The sequence below is a fragment of the Pleurodeles waltl genome, chromosome 2_1 (genome assembly GCF_031143425.1).
Source record: "Pleurodeles waltl isolate 20211129_DDA chromosome 2_1, aPleWal1.hap1.20221129, whole genome shotgun sequence".
In the NCBI taxonomy this organism is placed as follows: Eukaryota; Metazoa; Chordata; class Amphibia; order Caudata; family Salamandridae; genus Pleurodeles; species Pleurodeles waltl.
In genome coordinates this window covers 546,126,993-546,141,502 of record NC_090438.1, presented here as the reverse complement: position 1 = coordinate 546,141,502, position 14,510 = coordinate 546,126,993, and the positions used below count along the sequence as shown (strand labels likewise).

The window sequence follows — 14,510 nt, the reverse complement described above, 5'->3', positions numbered from 1 at the left end:
CATAAAAATTTCTACCTGTTCCCAATCAAAGGTTGTCACTAATTAAATGCAATAAAGTAACCTAATGTTATCCTATCAGAGAAGTATGCATCACATTCGTGAAAAACGAATTTGGAAGTTATTCACTACCAAGAGATATGAACTTCAAAAGTACATGTTCATCTTTTTAAATGCACTTCACCCTGCCTTATGAGCTATTTATGGGCTACATTAGGTGTAATTTATACATATTAAAAAGGGAGGTTTAGGCCTGGCAAATGTTTGATTTTGCCAGTTCGAATTGGCAGTTTAAAACGCACTAAGGCTGCAATGGCAGTCCTGATACATGTTTTAAAGGAGTATTTAAGTGGATGGGCACAATAAGCACTGCAGGAACACTAGTAGCATTTAATTTACATGCCCTGGGTACATGTAGGACCATGTTACTAGAGGTGTATAAGTTAGTTAAATGTGCCAATCAGGTGTAGGCCAATTTTATAATGTTATAAGGAGTGAGCACAATAACGTTAACACTGGCTAGCAGCATTAAAGTGCATAGAGACCTAAAAGCCAACGAAAATGAAATGAGAAAAATAGGGGAGGTGAAGGCAAAAAGGATGGTGGTGACTCTGCGGAGGGGGCCCTGTCCAACACAAGCAATCAAATTTGAGGAATTCTTCAATGACTGATGGATCAGAGATTCACCATGGCTCAGATACATTAGACTAAAATGGAAATTAATTGTATTAATATGTGAACAAAAAACCAATATGTAAACAGAAATGCCAGAACATTCAGGTCCTCAAGGGAGGGGTTGCAAATGAGAAGGAATTTGTCCAGAATAAAAGGTTTGTATGGCAGAATATTGAGCACAAAAAATGTACTATCAAAATGAAGTAGCTAGAATATTGACAAAAGTATACCTAGGTTAGTATACATTTTCTATTCCTATGTCCAACATCTGCATACCTTGAAGTTGTTTATCTGGCAGTGAGAGTACCAGAATAGTTGTAATTACGTTAGACTTTCGATAGGAAAAGCATTTTTTTTAATTTCATAATATTTTTGGGTGCATTCAGTGACCTGCACACAAAACGTTTCCAAAACAATTTTCATCCACATTGGCTCCTTCATAGAGAGTTTGATCCATTGATCCATAAAACGATTCCCAAGAAAAAGTGGGGGCATTAATTTCCCCTTTTAATGCTTTCCAATCGGTTAAAACAGATGAAGTTGGAACTTTACTCTGAAAACATGGCTTTCATTATTAGATCTATATCTGTTGAATGGGTTTTGAGAAATTAGCACCTAAAAATATGGTTGAGTGGGTATGAAGTGTTTAACCACCAGACAAAAGATACTGATGTCTGCACTGTTGGTGTCCAGATATGCTGTTGTTGGTTAGTTTCAGGCGGATTGTTCAATCATGATTGGCTAGCCAGGACATGATCAATATGTTGTAGCAGCTATTACAGGACTCAAAGACATGGTCCCTGGATCCTAAAATGAATGAATCCGAAATTAATGAAACTGGTGTAATTCTATTATCACAGACTAGTAGATTCCTCTTCCTGCATGGTGTTCTCTTGAAATGTCGTTGCTTAAGGGGAGCAGCAGCTGTCTGCTCATTAAGAACCAATAAAGCAGCTATGAAGCAGGACGTACAGTACCTGTTACAGGCTACCAACCCCAGAACAGACAATGGATGCATTCTGCAAGGTATGCAACTGATATTGCAAACCATATTTGGCTAATCTAAAAAGAAAGAGGAATATTCTTGCTCTGTCATCTGCAGCATGCTTCTAACTTCCAACATTTTTACTACCACTCTGTGCTCATCCGGACTACAGCACACATACCACTCAAATCAATAACTCGTAACCTCGAGATCTGAGTGCGCAGTATCTACCAGCATTTCTATGCATATGTACTCACAGCTTTGTGAACAAGTAGCTTGTGGAGAAAAGTAGAGCGTGCATCTGCAAAAGTAGAAATGGAACATCACGAAAGCAGTACTATGAGACAGCGAAGCAACAAATACAAATAAGCAATTACCTTCAAACACATCATAAACATGTGGTCACCCAGCAGAGCAACACTGAAACATGACATCATGCACAGAAAACCACAAAGTCAGAAGAGTTGTAGTGGAAATGGATGCAAACAGGGGATAATCAGAGAAAGAGGACTACATAGTCTAGTAATCAAAAGTACCTTTATATTTTTTCTGTTCCTTGGATGTCTGCTGCACTGAAACGTGACATCACACACGGAAAAAAAAAAGTCAGAAACGTCGTAGGGCAAATGGAGACAAACAGGGGATAATCATTGCAAGAAGACTACATAGTACAGTATTGAAAAGTACCTTTGTTTTTTCTCTCTCAAGGGACTCTTCACTAAATGATTACTCCTCCAATATGCAAAGGAAATCATGACATTTTGTGATCACGCCAGAACTTTTCATTGTTATATGCGTGCGCTGCTGTATTTCATTCTCGTTCGCTTTTCACAAATTTCCAGATTTTGGATCCATCCACCTTCTATGGGGAGCCAATCAATACAATTTGTAGCAGCTCCTCCCATATTTCTGTCACAAGGTGGTCGGCTGCATATGTAATGGGAAGAGCAACTGATGCATTAAATTGTAAACCATCAAGAAAAAGAACTGGGGGGCAGATTTAAGAAAAGTGGCGTTGCACTGAGTGCAGGGCCACATTTCTTGTGCCCCTTAGTGCCCCCCTAACAACACCATGTGTGCGTCATATCTAATCCTGCAAAGCCCATCCAGCCTCTGAGCAGGCGTTAAAAGTGCCAAAAAAATCTCTTAGATTTCTTTGCCTCATTTTTTTGGTTTCCCTAACAGGGGAATGCCCCTTTGCATATTTTATGCATGATTCGTGCATGATGTAGCGCAAAGGGTTACAAAGTGGCTCAATGTATGCATTGCGTCACTTTGTAAATCTGGCGCAGTGTTTTTGGCCATCTAACGCCACACTAGATTAAAAAAAAGACGCTAATGTGTCTTTAGATGGCACAAGGGGCTCTTAAATCTGCCCCTAAGTTTTTTAAAGTATTAGGAAAATAAGGCCAGCATGTGGTCACATTTTTATTGGTAGACTTGGTATGTGTCAGTGCTGAAATAGATGATGTATGTGCTGCAGCAAAAAAAGGTTGGACATTTATTTTGAAATGTCTGTCAAGAGAGTAACGCAGAGACATATGTTTTACATCCAACTACAACAAAAGTCGAAACATGGTGGATCAATTTATAACCAGATTTAGAGAGTTGGCAATTAGATGTTACTTTTCAAACACGACTGACCAAATAATCAGGAATCAGTTATTAGTTGAATGCAAATACAAAGCAAAATGAAACAAGGATTGTGGGCAGCAAGAAACCCTTTTCTACAAAAATCAATTAACAGTGCAGGAATTGTGAAAAAATCTGAAATGTGCATAAGAGAGGCAAAGAGAAAGCAAGGAAGGGCACATTATTGAAGGAAAGGAAACTACATTGAAACATTTAAAAAATTTGCATTAGAAGGCCAAAGGTGGGTGAGAAAAAACAAACAATAGGTTGAGCAATAATTACTAAAAGCCCACATGTGTGAGAAGCTAAATGCGTGGAAATCTGTTCCAAGCTGCTGATTTTAAAGGGTGCTATACATGTGATAAAGACGGTCATAGATGTGGGAAAAGGGGTCAGATAACATGGGTTTGTAGAGACGTAACAAAATCTGTGTGGGTTCTGTAGAGAAGGAAGATTCCAGAAAGAGTATTGTGGACTGAGAATAAAGATGACCAAGGGACAAATAGACCCCAGGTTAAATTCATAGTTAATGACATAAGTATATTGGTGCTGGTCCACAAAATTTGGCCCTCACACCTAAAAAACTCTGGGCCTGATTTAGGTCTCTGCAGAGGGGAATACTCTGTCACGCACGTGACGGATATCCTGTCCACTGTATTACGATCCCATTCTATCATCTGGGGGTTGTATTACGGCGGACAGGAGTGGAGAGAAAGTACAAGGAAACGAGTTGAGTCACAGGTGATTGTCTGGGGGAACCCTCCTCTCCTCCTCCGGCCCTACAGACGACCTGTTTTTCAGGTGAGTGGTCGAGCTCTCACATACAGCCAAGTCACAACATACTGGGAGTAGGAGGCTGGCCTGGCTTATATTGGGTACCTGATGGTACTTACACCTTGTGCCAGGTCCAGTTATCCCTTATTAGTAGATTACTAGTGTTCTAGCAGCTTAGGCTGATAGAGGTAGCTAGAGCAGAGCAGCTTAGACTGAACTAGGAGACATGTAAAGCTCCTACTATACCACTTATATCATATAGGTACTATATATCATAAGAAAAACAATACTCAGAGTTACTAAAAAATAAAGGTACTTTAGTGACAATGTGCCAAAAATATCTCAGAGGATATACTCTCTTAGGAGGTATGTAAAATACACAAAATATACACACAAACCAAAATCAGGTAAGTAAAACAGTCAGAAAGTAGTGCAAACACTGTAGAATACAATAGGATGCAATAGGCCTAGGGGCAACACAAACCATAGACTAAAAAAGTGGAATGCGAACCACGAATGGACCCCTAGGCTAGTGTAGTGTGTAGAGGGTCACTGGGAGTGTAAGAAAACACTAAGGGTGTCCAAGATACCCCACCCCAAGACCCTGGAAAGTAGGAGTAAAGTAGTGCTATTTCCCCAGAAACACACTAGAGTCGTGATAGAGGAATTTTTCAAAGACCACAACAGACTGCAAAGCACTGAAGATGGATTCCTGGACCTGAGGACCTGCAATGGAATGGGACCAAGTCCAAGAGTTGTGAAAGTGTCAAGGGGTGGCAGAAGCCCGCTAAACCCCAGATGAAGGTGCAAAATGTCTGCCTCCGGATGGAAGAAGCTGAAGATTCTGCAACAACAAAAGATGCTAGGAACTTTTCCTTTGTCCAGAAGATGTCCCATGGAGTGCTGGAGGAAGCAGAGTTGTTTCCTTGGCAAAATACAGCAAACAAGCCTTGCTAGCTGCAGGAGTCGCAGTTGAAGAAAAGGGTGCTGCCCGGGCCCAGGAAGGACCAGGATGTCACCACTTGGGAGAGGAGACAGAGGGGACCCTCAGAAATGTAGAGAGCCCATGCACAAGAAGATAGCACCCGCAGAAGTTCTTGAATACGGGTTCAAGAAGTCTGAACATGGCGGTCGTCTCAACACTGCAAAAGAGGGTCCCACGAAGCCGGAGATCAACTCAGTAATCTGAGCATCACAGGACAGAGTGCTGGGGACCAAGGCTTGGCTGTGCATGAAGGATTTTGTGGAAATGTGCACAGAAGCCCTAGTGGCTGCAGTTCACACGTGTGCGTTATTTCACTCAGGCTGCAATGGCAATCCTGTGTAAAGGTTTGTCTAAGCTCCCTATGGGTGGCAAAAGAAATGTTGCAGCCCACAGGGATCTCCTGGAACCCCAATACCCTGGGTAAGTAGGTACCATATACAAGGAAATTATAAATGTGTTCCAGTGTGCCAATTGAAATTGGTAAAAGTGGTCACTAGCCCATAGTGACAAATTTAAAGGCAGAGAAAGCATAAGCACTGAGGTTCTGGTTAGCAGAGCCTCAGTGACACAGTTAGTCACTACACAGGTATACACATTCAGGCCACAAACTCTGAGCACTGGGGTCCTGGCTAGCAGTATATCAGTGAGACTGGCAAAAACAAACTTACCTACATGAAAAAATGGGGGTAACATGCCAGGCAAGATGGTACTTTCCTACACAGGGCTGCCTGGGCGATGGATTCCCTGGGGGTCACTTTCAAGGGCCTCGCTCAAGCCCAGCATTCTTCAGAGGACAATCCATCCCTACAAGAAATTACTAGGGTGTTAGCAGGTTTACAATAGGAAGTAGCCTCCCTATGACAGGAAAAACAGTCTTTGCAACAAGAGTTTCAATGAAACAAACCTAAGATACTCCATGGGAGAACACCAATGGTAAAACAAAAGATCCAGTTATGCAGCCTCCCCAATTTGAGTTTTTTCCAAGTGGTTCAACTTCTACTTCTGGTCCTTCTGCTGCCACCTCAACGCCCCAGGCTGTGCAGCTTTCGGTAACCACACCAACACCAATTCCTTTAGCCCCGCCTGAGCGGTTCTTTGGTGATAGTGCTACATTTCACATCTTCCTGATTCAGTGCCAGGTGCAATTCTTCTGTCGTCCTAGCGCGGTTCCCAACAAGACCACTAAAGTGGCTTTTGTGATTTCCTTCTTTGGTGGGAATGCTGCCTGGTGGTCAATCCCTCTGGTCGAGTGCAATGATCCCCTACTATACAACTTCGATTGGTTTAAGGAAGCTAGTCATAAGCTCTTTGCAAAACATTTATTCATGCAACTTAGCGGCAATGAGTTGTTAATCCTGCGTCAATGGAACAAGGACCAATTAACCTATATTACATCCTTTAACTGCTTGGTCACAGAAACTGAGTGGCCTGGGGAGAAAAGGACTTCCTTATTCTATCGGGGCCCTCAGGACAATCTTAAGGATGTGTTGGCACAAATTATAGTTCCTCCCACTGACTGTTCAGAATACATAGATTTAGTGGTTCGCCTAGACAACCGGTTGGGGGAACGTAAGGGAGAAAAATCCCACAGAGACACACGACTTCTAGTATTAAAAACAGAGAAGAAAGACTCTCCGAGTTTCTCTCATGAAACATCTGAGCCCATGCAAATAGGGAGTGTGCGAGGGCCGTTATCAAAAGAGGGAAAGGAGAGCAGGATGAAACTAAATCTGTGCCTTTACTGCAGCAAGGCAGGGTACTTTGCCAAAAAACTGTACCAGTAAATCCAGTTTAGCAAAGAAAGCAGTGGGAGCAGTGGTATGAGATGAGATCAGCGATCCGGAAAACTTCCAGGCTCGATAAAATCTGGGACCGCTTTATCGAGCTACCCCTCTCCCACGGTCACTCATCAGCTAGTTAACACTATGACTCTTGCACCCCAACACCTGACACTCATTGTGACCTTGACCTTGACACTTTCCCCACAAGCTCATAAGGTCCTTCGAATCTTACTTAACTGGGGAGCGACGGGTAACTTCCTTCATCTCAGCCTTGCTAAAACCTTAGGCATCACCATGTTATGAAAATAAGCCCCTGAACCAGTCCGAGCCTGGTGGATGGTTCAGAATTGTCCTCTGGACATATCAAATACCAGACAAGTCTACTAATCATGGTTTGTGCCAATGGCCATTCTGAGCAAATTCAATTTGATTTAATTGACACACCCGTATTTGGGGCCATCTTGGGTATTCCATGGTTGCAATTGCAAAACCCCAAGATTGATTGGGTCGCTAGAAAGGGAACACTGGACTTCAAACATTGTTGGCATTCCTGTTCCCAAGGACCTTCTAGCCGCATTATCCCTTTGCTTAATTCAGAGAAACTTGACCAGCAAACCTTACCAACACCACATCAGGACTTCCACAACGTGTTTTGTGAGCAGAAAGATACTCAGTTGCCACCTCATAGGTCATATGACTGTCTCATAGACTTACTCCCAAGAGTAACATTACCATGAAGTAGGATTTATGTCTTATCCAAGCCAGAGACCCAGTACCTTCGGGAGTACCTTGATGATCAGTTAGCCAAGGGATTTATACATCACTCCACATCCCCAGTATCGTCACCTTTGTTCTTCATTTCAAAATGAAACGGGGAACTGCGGGCTTGCATTGACTTACACGCAGTAAACAAGGCAACGATAAAGAAAGGTACCCTCTCCCTCTGATACCTGTGTTACTGGATCAAGTATGCAATTCCACCATTTATACCAAGGTCGATCTTCGAGGGGCCTATCATTTGATCCGTGGACTCGAGGACGATGAGTGGAAAACTGTCTTTCGGACCAAGTTTGGGCTTTACGAGTATACTGCAATGACCTTTGGCCTCTGCACTGCTCCTGCAACATTTCAATTTTTCATCAGTGAAGTGCTGCAGGAGTTCCTTGATGTCTGTGTAATAGTCTACATAGATGACATCCTTATTTATTCCACCTCTACTGAGGAACATATTGGACATGTATGAGCTGTGTTGCAGCAGTTTAAGGAACTCCAGTTGTTCACTAAATTAGATAAGTGTGTGTTTCATGCACAAAAAATGATTTCTGTGGTTATAAAATAACTCCAGAGGGGATTTCCATGGATCAATCTAAAGTACAAGCCATCCTAAAGTGTGAAAGCCAAAAATCTGTCAAGGATATCCAACTGTTCCTGGTGTTCGCCAACTTTTATCGGCAATTCAGCTCCCAGTTTTCTATAGTGGTGACCCCCAATCATATGCTTATTGAGAAAAGGAGTGGCCTTCTATTGGGATCAGCAAGCGGAAGATGCTTTCCAGCATCTCATCGAGGCCTTTACTTTAGCCCCTATTCTCCGCCACCCTGATCCCTCGCAACCCTCCTTCATGGAAGCAGATTCTTCTCAGGTGGCTATTGATGGTGTCCTTTCCCAACGAGACCCAGATACAGGCTGTTTTCACTCAGTGGCATACTTTTCTAAAAAACTACTTTCAGCAGAACAGAATTACAGAGTGGCAGAACGAGAGTTGTTGGCCATAAAACTTGCTTTCCAAGAATGGCGCCACCACCTTTTAGGGGCAAGACATACCACAAGCACATATACCAACCATGAAATCTTCAGTTTTTCAAGCCACCAAAGCACTCACATCACAACAATTACATTGGTTACTATTCTTCAACCAATTTGATTTTGTTATTACTTACAGACCTGGGACAGTCCAGCAAAAGGCTGACACCCTATCCAGGTTGGGTTATACATAGGAGGACATAGACAAAGAACAAGTTCATCCTATTATACCTACTGAAAAGATTGTAGCAGCATGCACACCACATGAGTTTCCCGACAAGCTACAAATTGCTCAATTGGCTACTGACCGCCCTCCAAAGGTTACCATACAGGGAGGTTTCCTTTATCATGCTGACAAACTGTTTATTCCTACTCCAGATCTGCAGGAAACCATCCTTCATTGGGGACATGATTCAGCCCTTGCAGACCATGTGGGCAAGAGAAAGACGTTAGAGATCTGCAAAAGATGGTTTTGATGGCCGTCCCTGACACAAGATGTCACGACTTACATCCAAAACTGCTCCGTCTGTATCTAAGCTAAAAGCCCCACAACCAACTGGTAGGGTTACATCAACCCCTCCCAATCACACCAGCTCCATGGCACACCATAAGCATGGACTTCAATTCTGACCTTCCTGTTTCAAATGGGTACTCGGTCATCTGGATAGTGGTTGACTACATGACTGAAATGGCTCACTGTTGCAAGGCCTGTCCCTCTCATAGGTTAACATGGGGGCTACCTTTAAATATGATTAAAGAGTAGATTCCCTTTGGGAGCAGATAGACATGTGGAGTTTGGTGTCTCTGAGCTCACAATTTTTATAAATACATCTTTTAGTAAAGTTGATTTTCGGATTGTGTGTTTGAAAATGCCACTTTTAGAAGGAGGGAGGGGAGGAGTGGTCACTCACACCTGAAAGGGCTGTGCCTGCCCTCACACAATGCAGTCTCCAACCCCTTGGTGTGTGTCTGGGGCCTGGACTGGGCAAGGCAGGATTTCACAAACAAGAGAGACTTTCCTTTGAATTAAGCCTACTTCAAACGGCAAAATGGGTATAAGAAGGGCACCCAAAAACACAGACTTTAGAACACTTCTGGAAACCAGAGGAACCTCTGCCTGGAGAAGAGCTGAAGAGCTGAGGAAGAAGAGCCGCCCTGCCTGTGACTGTGCTTTGTGGAGCTATCCTGCAGTTGCTGCTTCTGCCTGTGCTAGAGGACAAAGACTGGACTTTGTGTTGCCTTCCTTCTTGTGAAGAACTCTCCAAGAGCTTGATTAAGAGCTTGCCTCCTGTTGTTTGAAGTCTCAGGGACAGCAAAGATTTCTCTCTGCCAGCACCTGGAGCCTCTGCTGAGACTCCTACTCTGCCAAGTGGTGCCCATCCAGTTCCTGGGACCCTGAAAGGAGAAGCTGGCAGACCAAGAGTGAGAAATTCACGCACCAACTGCCGTGCAGGGAAAAGATTGACACAAATCTGATCTGCGGCTGAAAAATCAACACCCGCTGGCTTCATGGCTAAAAAATCAACACCCGCCTGCAACGCAACCGGAAGATTGCCGCCCGTGGCTGGAGAAGCATCGCTGACGGAGGCTGGTGAGATCGCAACCTGCGTTGCGTGGTTTTCGGATCATCGTGTGGCTGGATTACTGATGCAAACACTGCTGGGCATGTAAAAGCGATGCAAGGCCTGCCCGGACCTGAGACTGCTAACCGGATCAACACATCGCTGTCGTGCGATGAGAGAAGAAACGCACGCCAACCCGACTGAAGGCGAAACAACACAAGGTCTTGCTCATGAGTGATATCGACGCATCACAAGCCCTTTTTGACGCACACCCACCCATGTGGGGTTGTTTTTGATGCACCCAAGGTACATTTTCAGGCTAACAGCGCTAGCGTTGTGTTTAAAATTACATGAAGACTCTTTTTGTATTTTTATTAATGACTTGTGTATTGTGGATTTTTGTTGTTTTGGTCTTGTTTTGTTTAGATAAATATTTTCTATTTCTCTAAACCTATGTTGTGTCATTTTGTAGTGTTTTCATTGAGTTACTGTGTGTGTTGGTACAAATACTTTAAACCTAGCACTCTGAAGTTAAGCCTTCCTGCTCGTACCAAGCTACCAAGGAGATAAGCAGGGTTTAGCTGAGGGTGATTCTCTTTTACCCTGACTAGAGTGAGGGTCCTTGCTTGGACAGGGGGTAACCTGACTGCCAACCAAAGACCCCATTTCTAACATTGGTGATCAGCGGTTGGGATTGACTTGTATTTGTACTTGACATACAGTAATTAAGTGTACCCTTCTGTTTTGAGTTCAGACCACTATGTGACCACATACTGCTTGTCTTGTGATTTTTGCTTTTCTCTTTGGGGCTTCTTTTTGTTCTAGTTCTTGCTGATCCCTTGATTGACTTTTTTGGAAACTTTATTTGGGAACTTGTTTTTCTGCCTTTGGAACTTTGCCCTTTTTTAAAATATTTGTCATGTTTCAATCTGGAGATGCATCAGCTGGAATTGCTTTTGACATAGAGAAAGTGGAGAGCTACATAGTAGCTCAGTAGAAGCAATTCTGCAAGGATTTTGCCTGTCCCATTAAGAGCTCATCCAAGAAGGAGGAGCTGCAAAAGGTGCTGAGGGTCTGGGTGACAGCCAAAGAAGCTGAGAGGCACACCAATGTTGAGCAGGAAGGGGAGGAAGAGGTGCAAGTCACTCGCAATGATGTTGTGGGTGGGCTTGTTATGCCTGGGGGAAAGTCTCTAAAAGGCAGGTAGCAGTGTGTCCTCCAAGGGTATGACACCTGAAGAGTTACAGGGCAGACAGGCAGAGAGAGAATACCAATTGGAGCTGAAGAAGCTCAGTCTAGAGATGGAAGAGAGAAGGATGGCGATTGAGGAAAGGAAGATACTGCTGGCTTATGAGCTTAGCTTAAAGGAGTTAGATTATAGGAGCCAGTCCAGTAGAGATGGTGGCAGCAACAGTACAGTGAAGCCTGAAAGAAGGGTACACATTCCAAAAGACCTAGAGAAGGATTACAAGAGGGAGGATGACATATATTTGTGGTTCAAGGGGTATGGGTCTGCTCTCCATATGAATCTGGTCCCTGAAGCTCATTGGGGGGTGGGTCTGTGAAAGGATTTTGAGGTAGAGGGGAGGGATACACTGACAGCCTTAGGGGATGCTCAGAATCTCACCTACACTATCATGAAGGATGCTCTACTCACAAGATATGGTCTCACTCCTGAGCAGTATAAGGATAAGTTTAGGTCCTATAAGAAGAAGGAATCCCAAACATGGTTGGAGTGTGTTGATTGTTTTTGCAGGTCACTGGATAGTTGGGTGAAGGGCAGTAAGGTAACTACGTATGAGGAGCTTTACAATCTGATTGCTTGGGAGCACTTGTACAATTTATGTTTTCCAGAGCTGCGCAAGCACCTGATTGACAGCAAGCAGACAGATCCCAGAAAGCTTGCGTAGGAACCGGACCGCTGGGAGAGCACCAGGGTCCAAAAGAGGTATGGGGGAGATCACGCCAGGGGTGGGCAGGGTCCCTCTCAGAAGAAAGGGGGTAAGGGTAAACGGAGGGCGTTCTCTAAAGGGCCTCAAACTGATTCCCAGGCTAAGGATTCCCAGCCCCCCAGTGAGAAGAGGCCATGGTTCTCCAAAGGGAAGCCAGTGGCAGGGGGACCCCCACGTAAGTGTTATGCATGTCACCAGGTGAGTCATGTAAGGGGGGACCCCAAATGCCCCAAGAGTATACCGGAACCCACTGGTGCGTCATCCCGGGGTTTGGCTAGTGTAGCGCTTGGGGAGGAGTTGGTTCCAGGTGGGTGGGAGCCAGCTGATGACCCTTGTCTCACTAGGGGACAGTGAGATGGTCCAGAGAACCCCTGTTCCTAAGAAGTACAGGCAGTGGGCGACCATCAATGGTCAGAGGGTGGAGGCTCTGAGAGACACAGGAGCCAGTGTGACTACAGTGAGGAGTCAGCTGGTGTCTGAATAGCAGATTGATCCCTGGGTACTTCGCCAAGTAGTTGCAGTGGACAACTGTGCAGAGTGGCGCAGGCTCCCTTTGAATGGAGGGGGTCTCAGGTTCCTTGAAGGTAGCTGTGAGCCCAACCATGCCTGGATATTGTTTGCTAGGCAATGACCTGGAGGATTCCCCTTAGAAGGAGGTGGAACACAGGTCTCACTTCGAGATGTTGGGTCTGCCTGGGTGGGTATGCGTATCCACCCGGTCAATGGCAGCCCATCAGGGTGGACAAGAGCCCCTGGTACCTGAAACAGTGGCCCAGGGGACCGCCCAGAAGAGGAAGGGCAGGGGGCGCAGGAAACCGGCCCCAGAAGTTCCCACGATCCAGGAGGGGGCGGAGCCTCAGGGTGACGCTCCAGAGCCTACAAGGGAACAGGTGGCTGAACTGGGTGAGGTCCCTAAGCTGTTGCAGGAAGGGGGGCCCACCAGGGAAGCATTCTGTGCAGCACAGAGGACATGCCCTACTCTGGAGGGTTTGCGGTAGCAGGCTGCAGACCAGGCGGCTGGCAAGGAGCCAGGATCGCACCTGATCTATTGGGAGGATGACCTCCTGCATAGTGAGCCTAAGGTTCCTGAGCCTGGGTCAGCCTGTGTGCTGGTGGTACCCCAGTGCTTCATGGCCTTCCTACTGGGGTTGGCTCAGGATGTGCCTTTAGCTGGACATTTGGGGCAGGACAAGACATTTGCGAGGCCTGTCACCCACTTTTACTGGCCCTTATGCGCAGGCACTCAGATGCACATTGCAGGTCTTGCCAAACTTGTCAGGCCGGTGGCAAGAGTGGGGGGAAATGTAAGGCTCCTCTCCAACCTTTACCTGTTGTCAGTAATCCCTTTGAGAGGGTAGGTATTGACATTGTGGGGCCTCTGGATCCCAAGACAGCCATGGGCAACAGGTTCATCCTGGTCTTGGTGGACCATGCCACCCGGTACCCAGAAGCCATTCCTCAGAGTTCAATCACTTCCCCTGTGGTGGGTTGTGCCTTCATGGGGGGTTTACCCGCATGGGGCTCCCCAAGGAAGTGGTATCTGATAGGGGTACCAACTTCATATCCACGTATATGAAGTCTCTGTGGAAGGAGTGTGGGGTAACCTACAAGTTCACCACCCATACCACCCCCAAAGTAATGGTCTGGTTGAGAGATTCAACCGCACCATGCCTGAAAGGCATGATTATGGGCCTGTCAGAGTCCTTGAGGCAGAAGTGGGACATCCTCTTGCCATGTCGTCTGTTCACTTACAGGGAGGTGCCTCAAAAGGGACTTGGGTTTAGTCCCTTTGAGCTCATCCATGGCCACCCTGTTAGGGGATCTTTGAGTCTGGTGAAGGAGGCTTTGGAGAAAGCTTCTAGTAAACCCCCCCCGATGTATTTGGTTACATGCTGGCTTTGAGAAACCAGACTGCCCGCTTCAGGAGTCTCGCACAGGAGAACCTGGAAGCAAGCCAGGAGGACATGAAATGCTGGTATGACCAGAATGTCACTCTGGTCAAGTTTCAACCTGGCAAAAAGTGTGGGTGATGGCACCAGTGGAGCCTAGGGCGCTCCAGGACAAGTGAACTGGGCCATTTGAGGTGGTGAAGCACAGGAGTGAAGTCACCTACCTGGTGGACTTGCAGTCTCCAAGGAACCCTTTAAGGGTCCTGCATGTTAACCGCCTCAAGCCACACTTTGAGCGGACTGAACTGTCCATGCTCCTTGCGACAGATGATGGGGTGGAGGAGGAGAGTGAGCCTCTTCCTGACCTCCTATCTGCAGGAGAGAAAGATGGGTCTGTTGTGGGAGTGATTATCTCCCTCTCACTGACTGAAGAGCAGCAGCTGGACTGTCGCCAGGTGTTGGGACAGTTCGCCTC

General features: G+C 45.6%; 1 long non-coding RNA gene across 1 annotated transcript in view; it reads right to left on the bottom strand.

Annotated features, from left to right (window-relative positions):
• Positions 1 to 2,193: 2,193 nt before the first annotated feature.
• The window catches only part of LOC138259008 (uncharacterized), a 290,301-nt gene continuing 277,984 nt past the window's right edge, over positions 2,194 to 14,510 (bottom strand). The window contains exon 4 of the long non-coding RNA XR_011198620.1: positions 2,194 to 2,229. This is a non-coding gene — a long non-coding RNA (uncharacterized lncRNA). The remainder of the gene's footprint in view (positions 2,230 to 14,510) is intronic.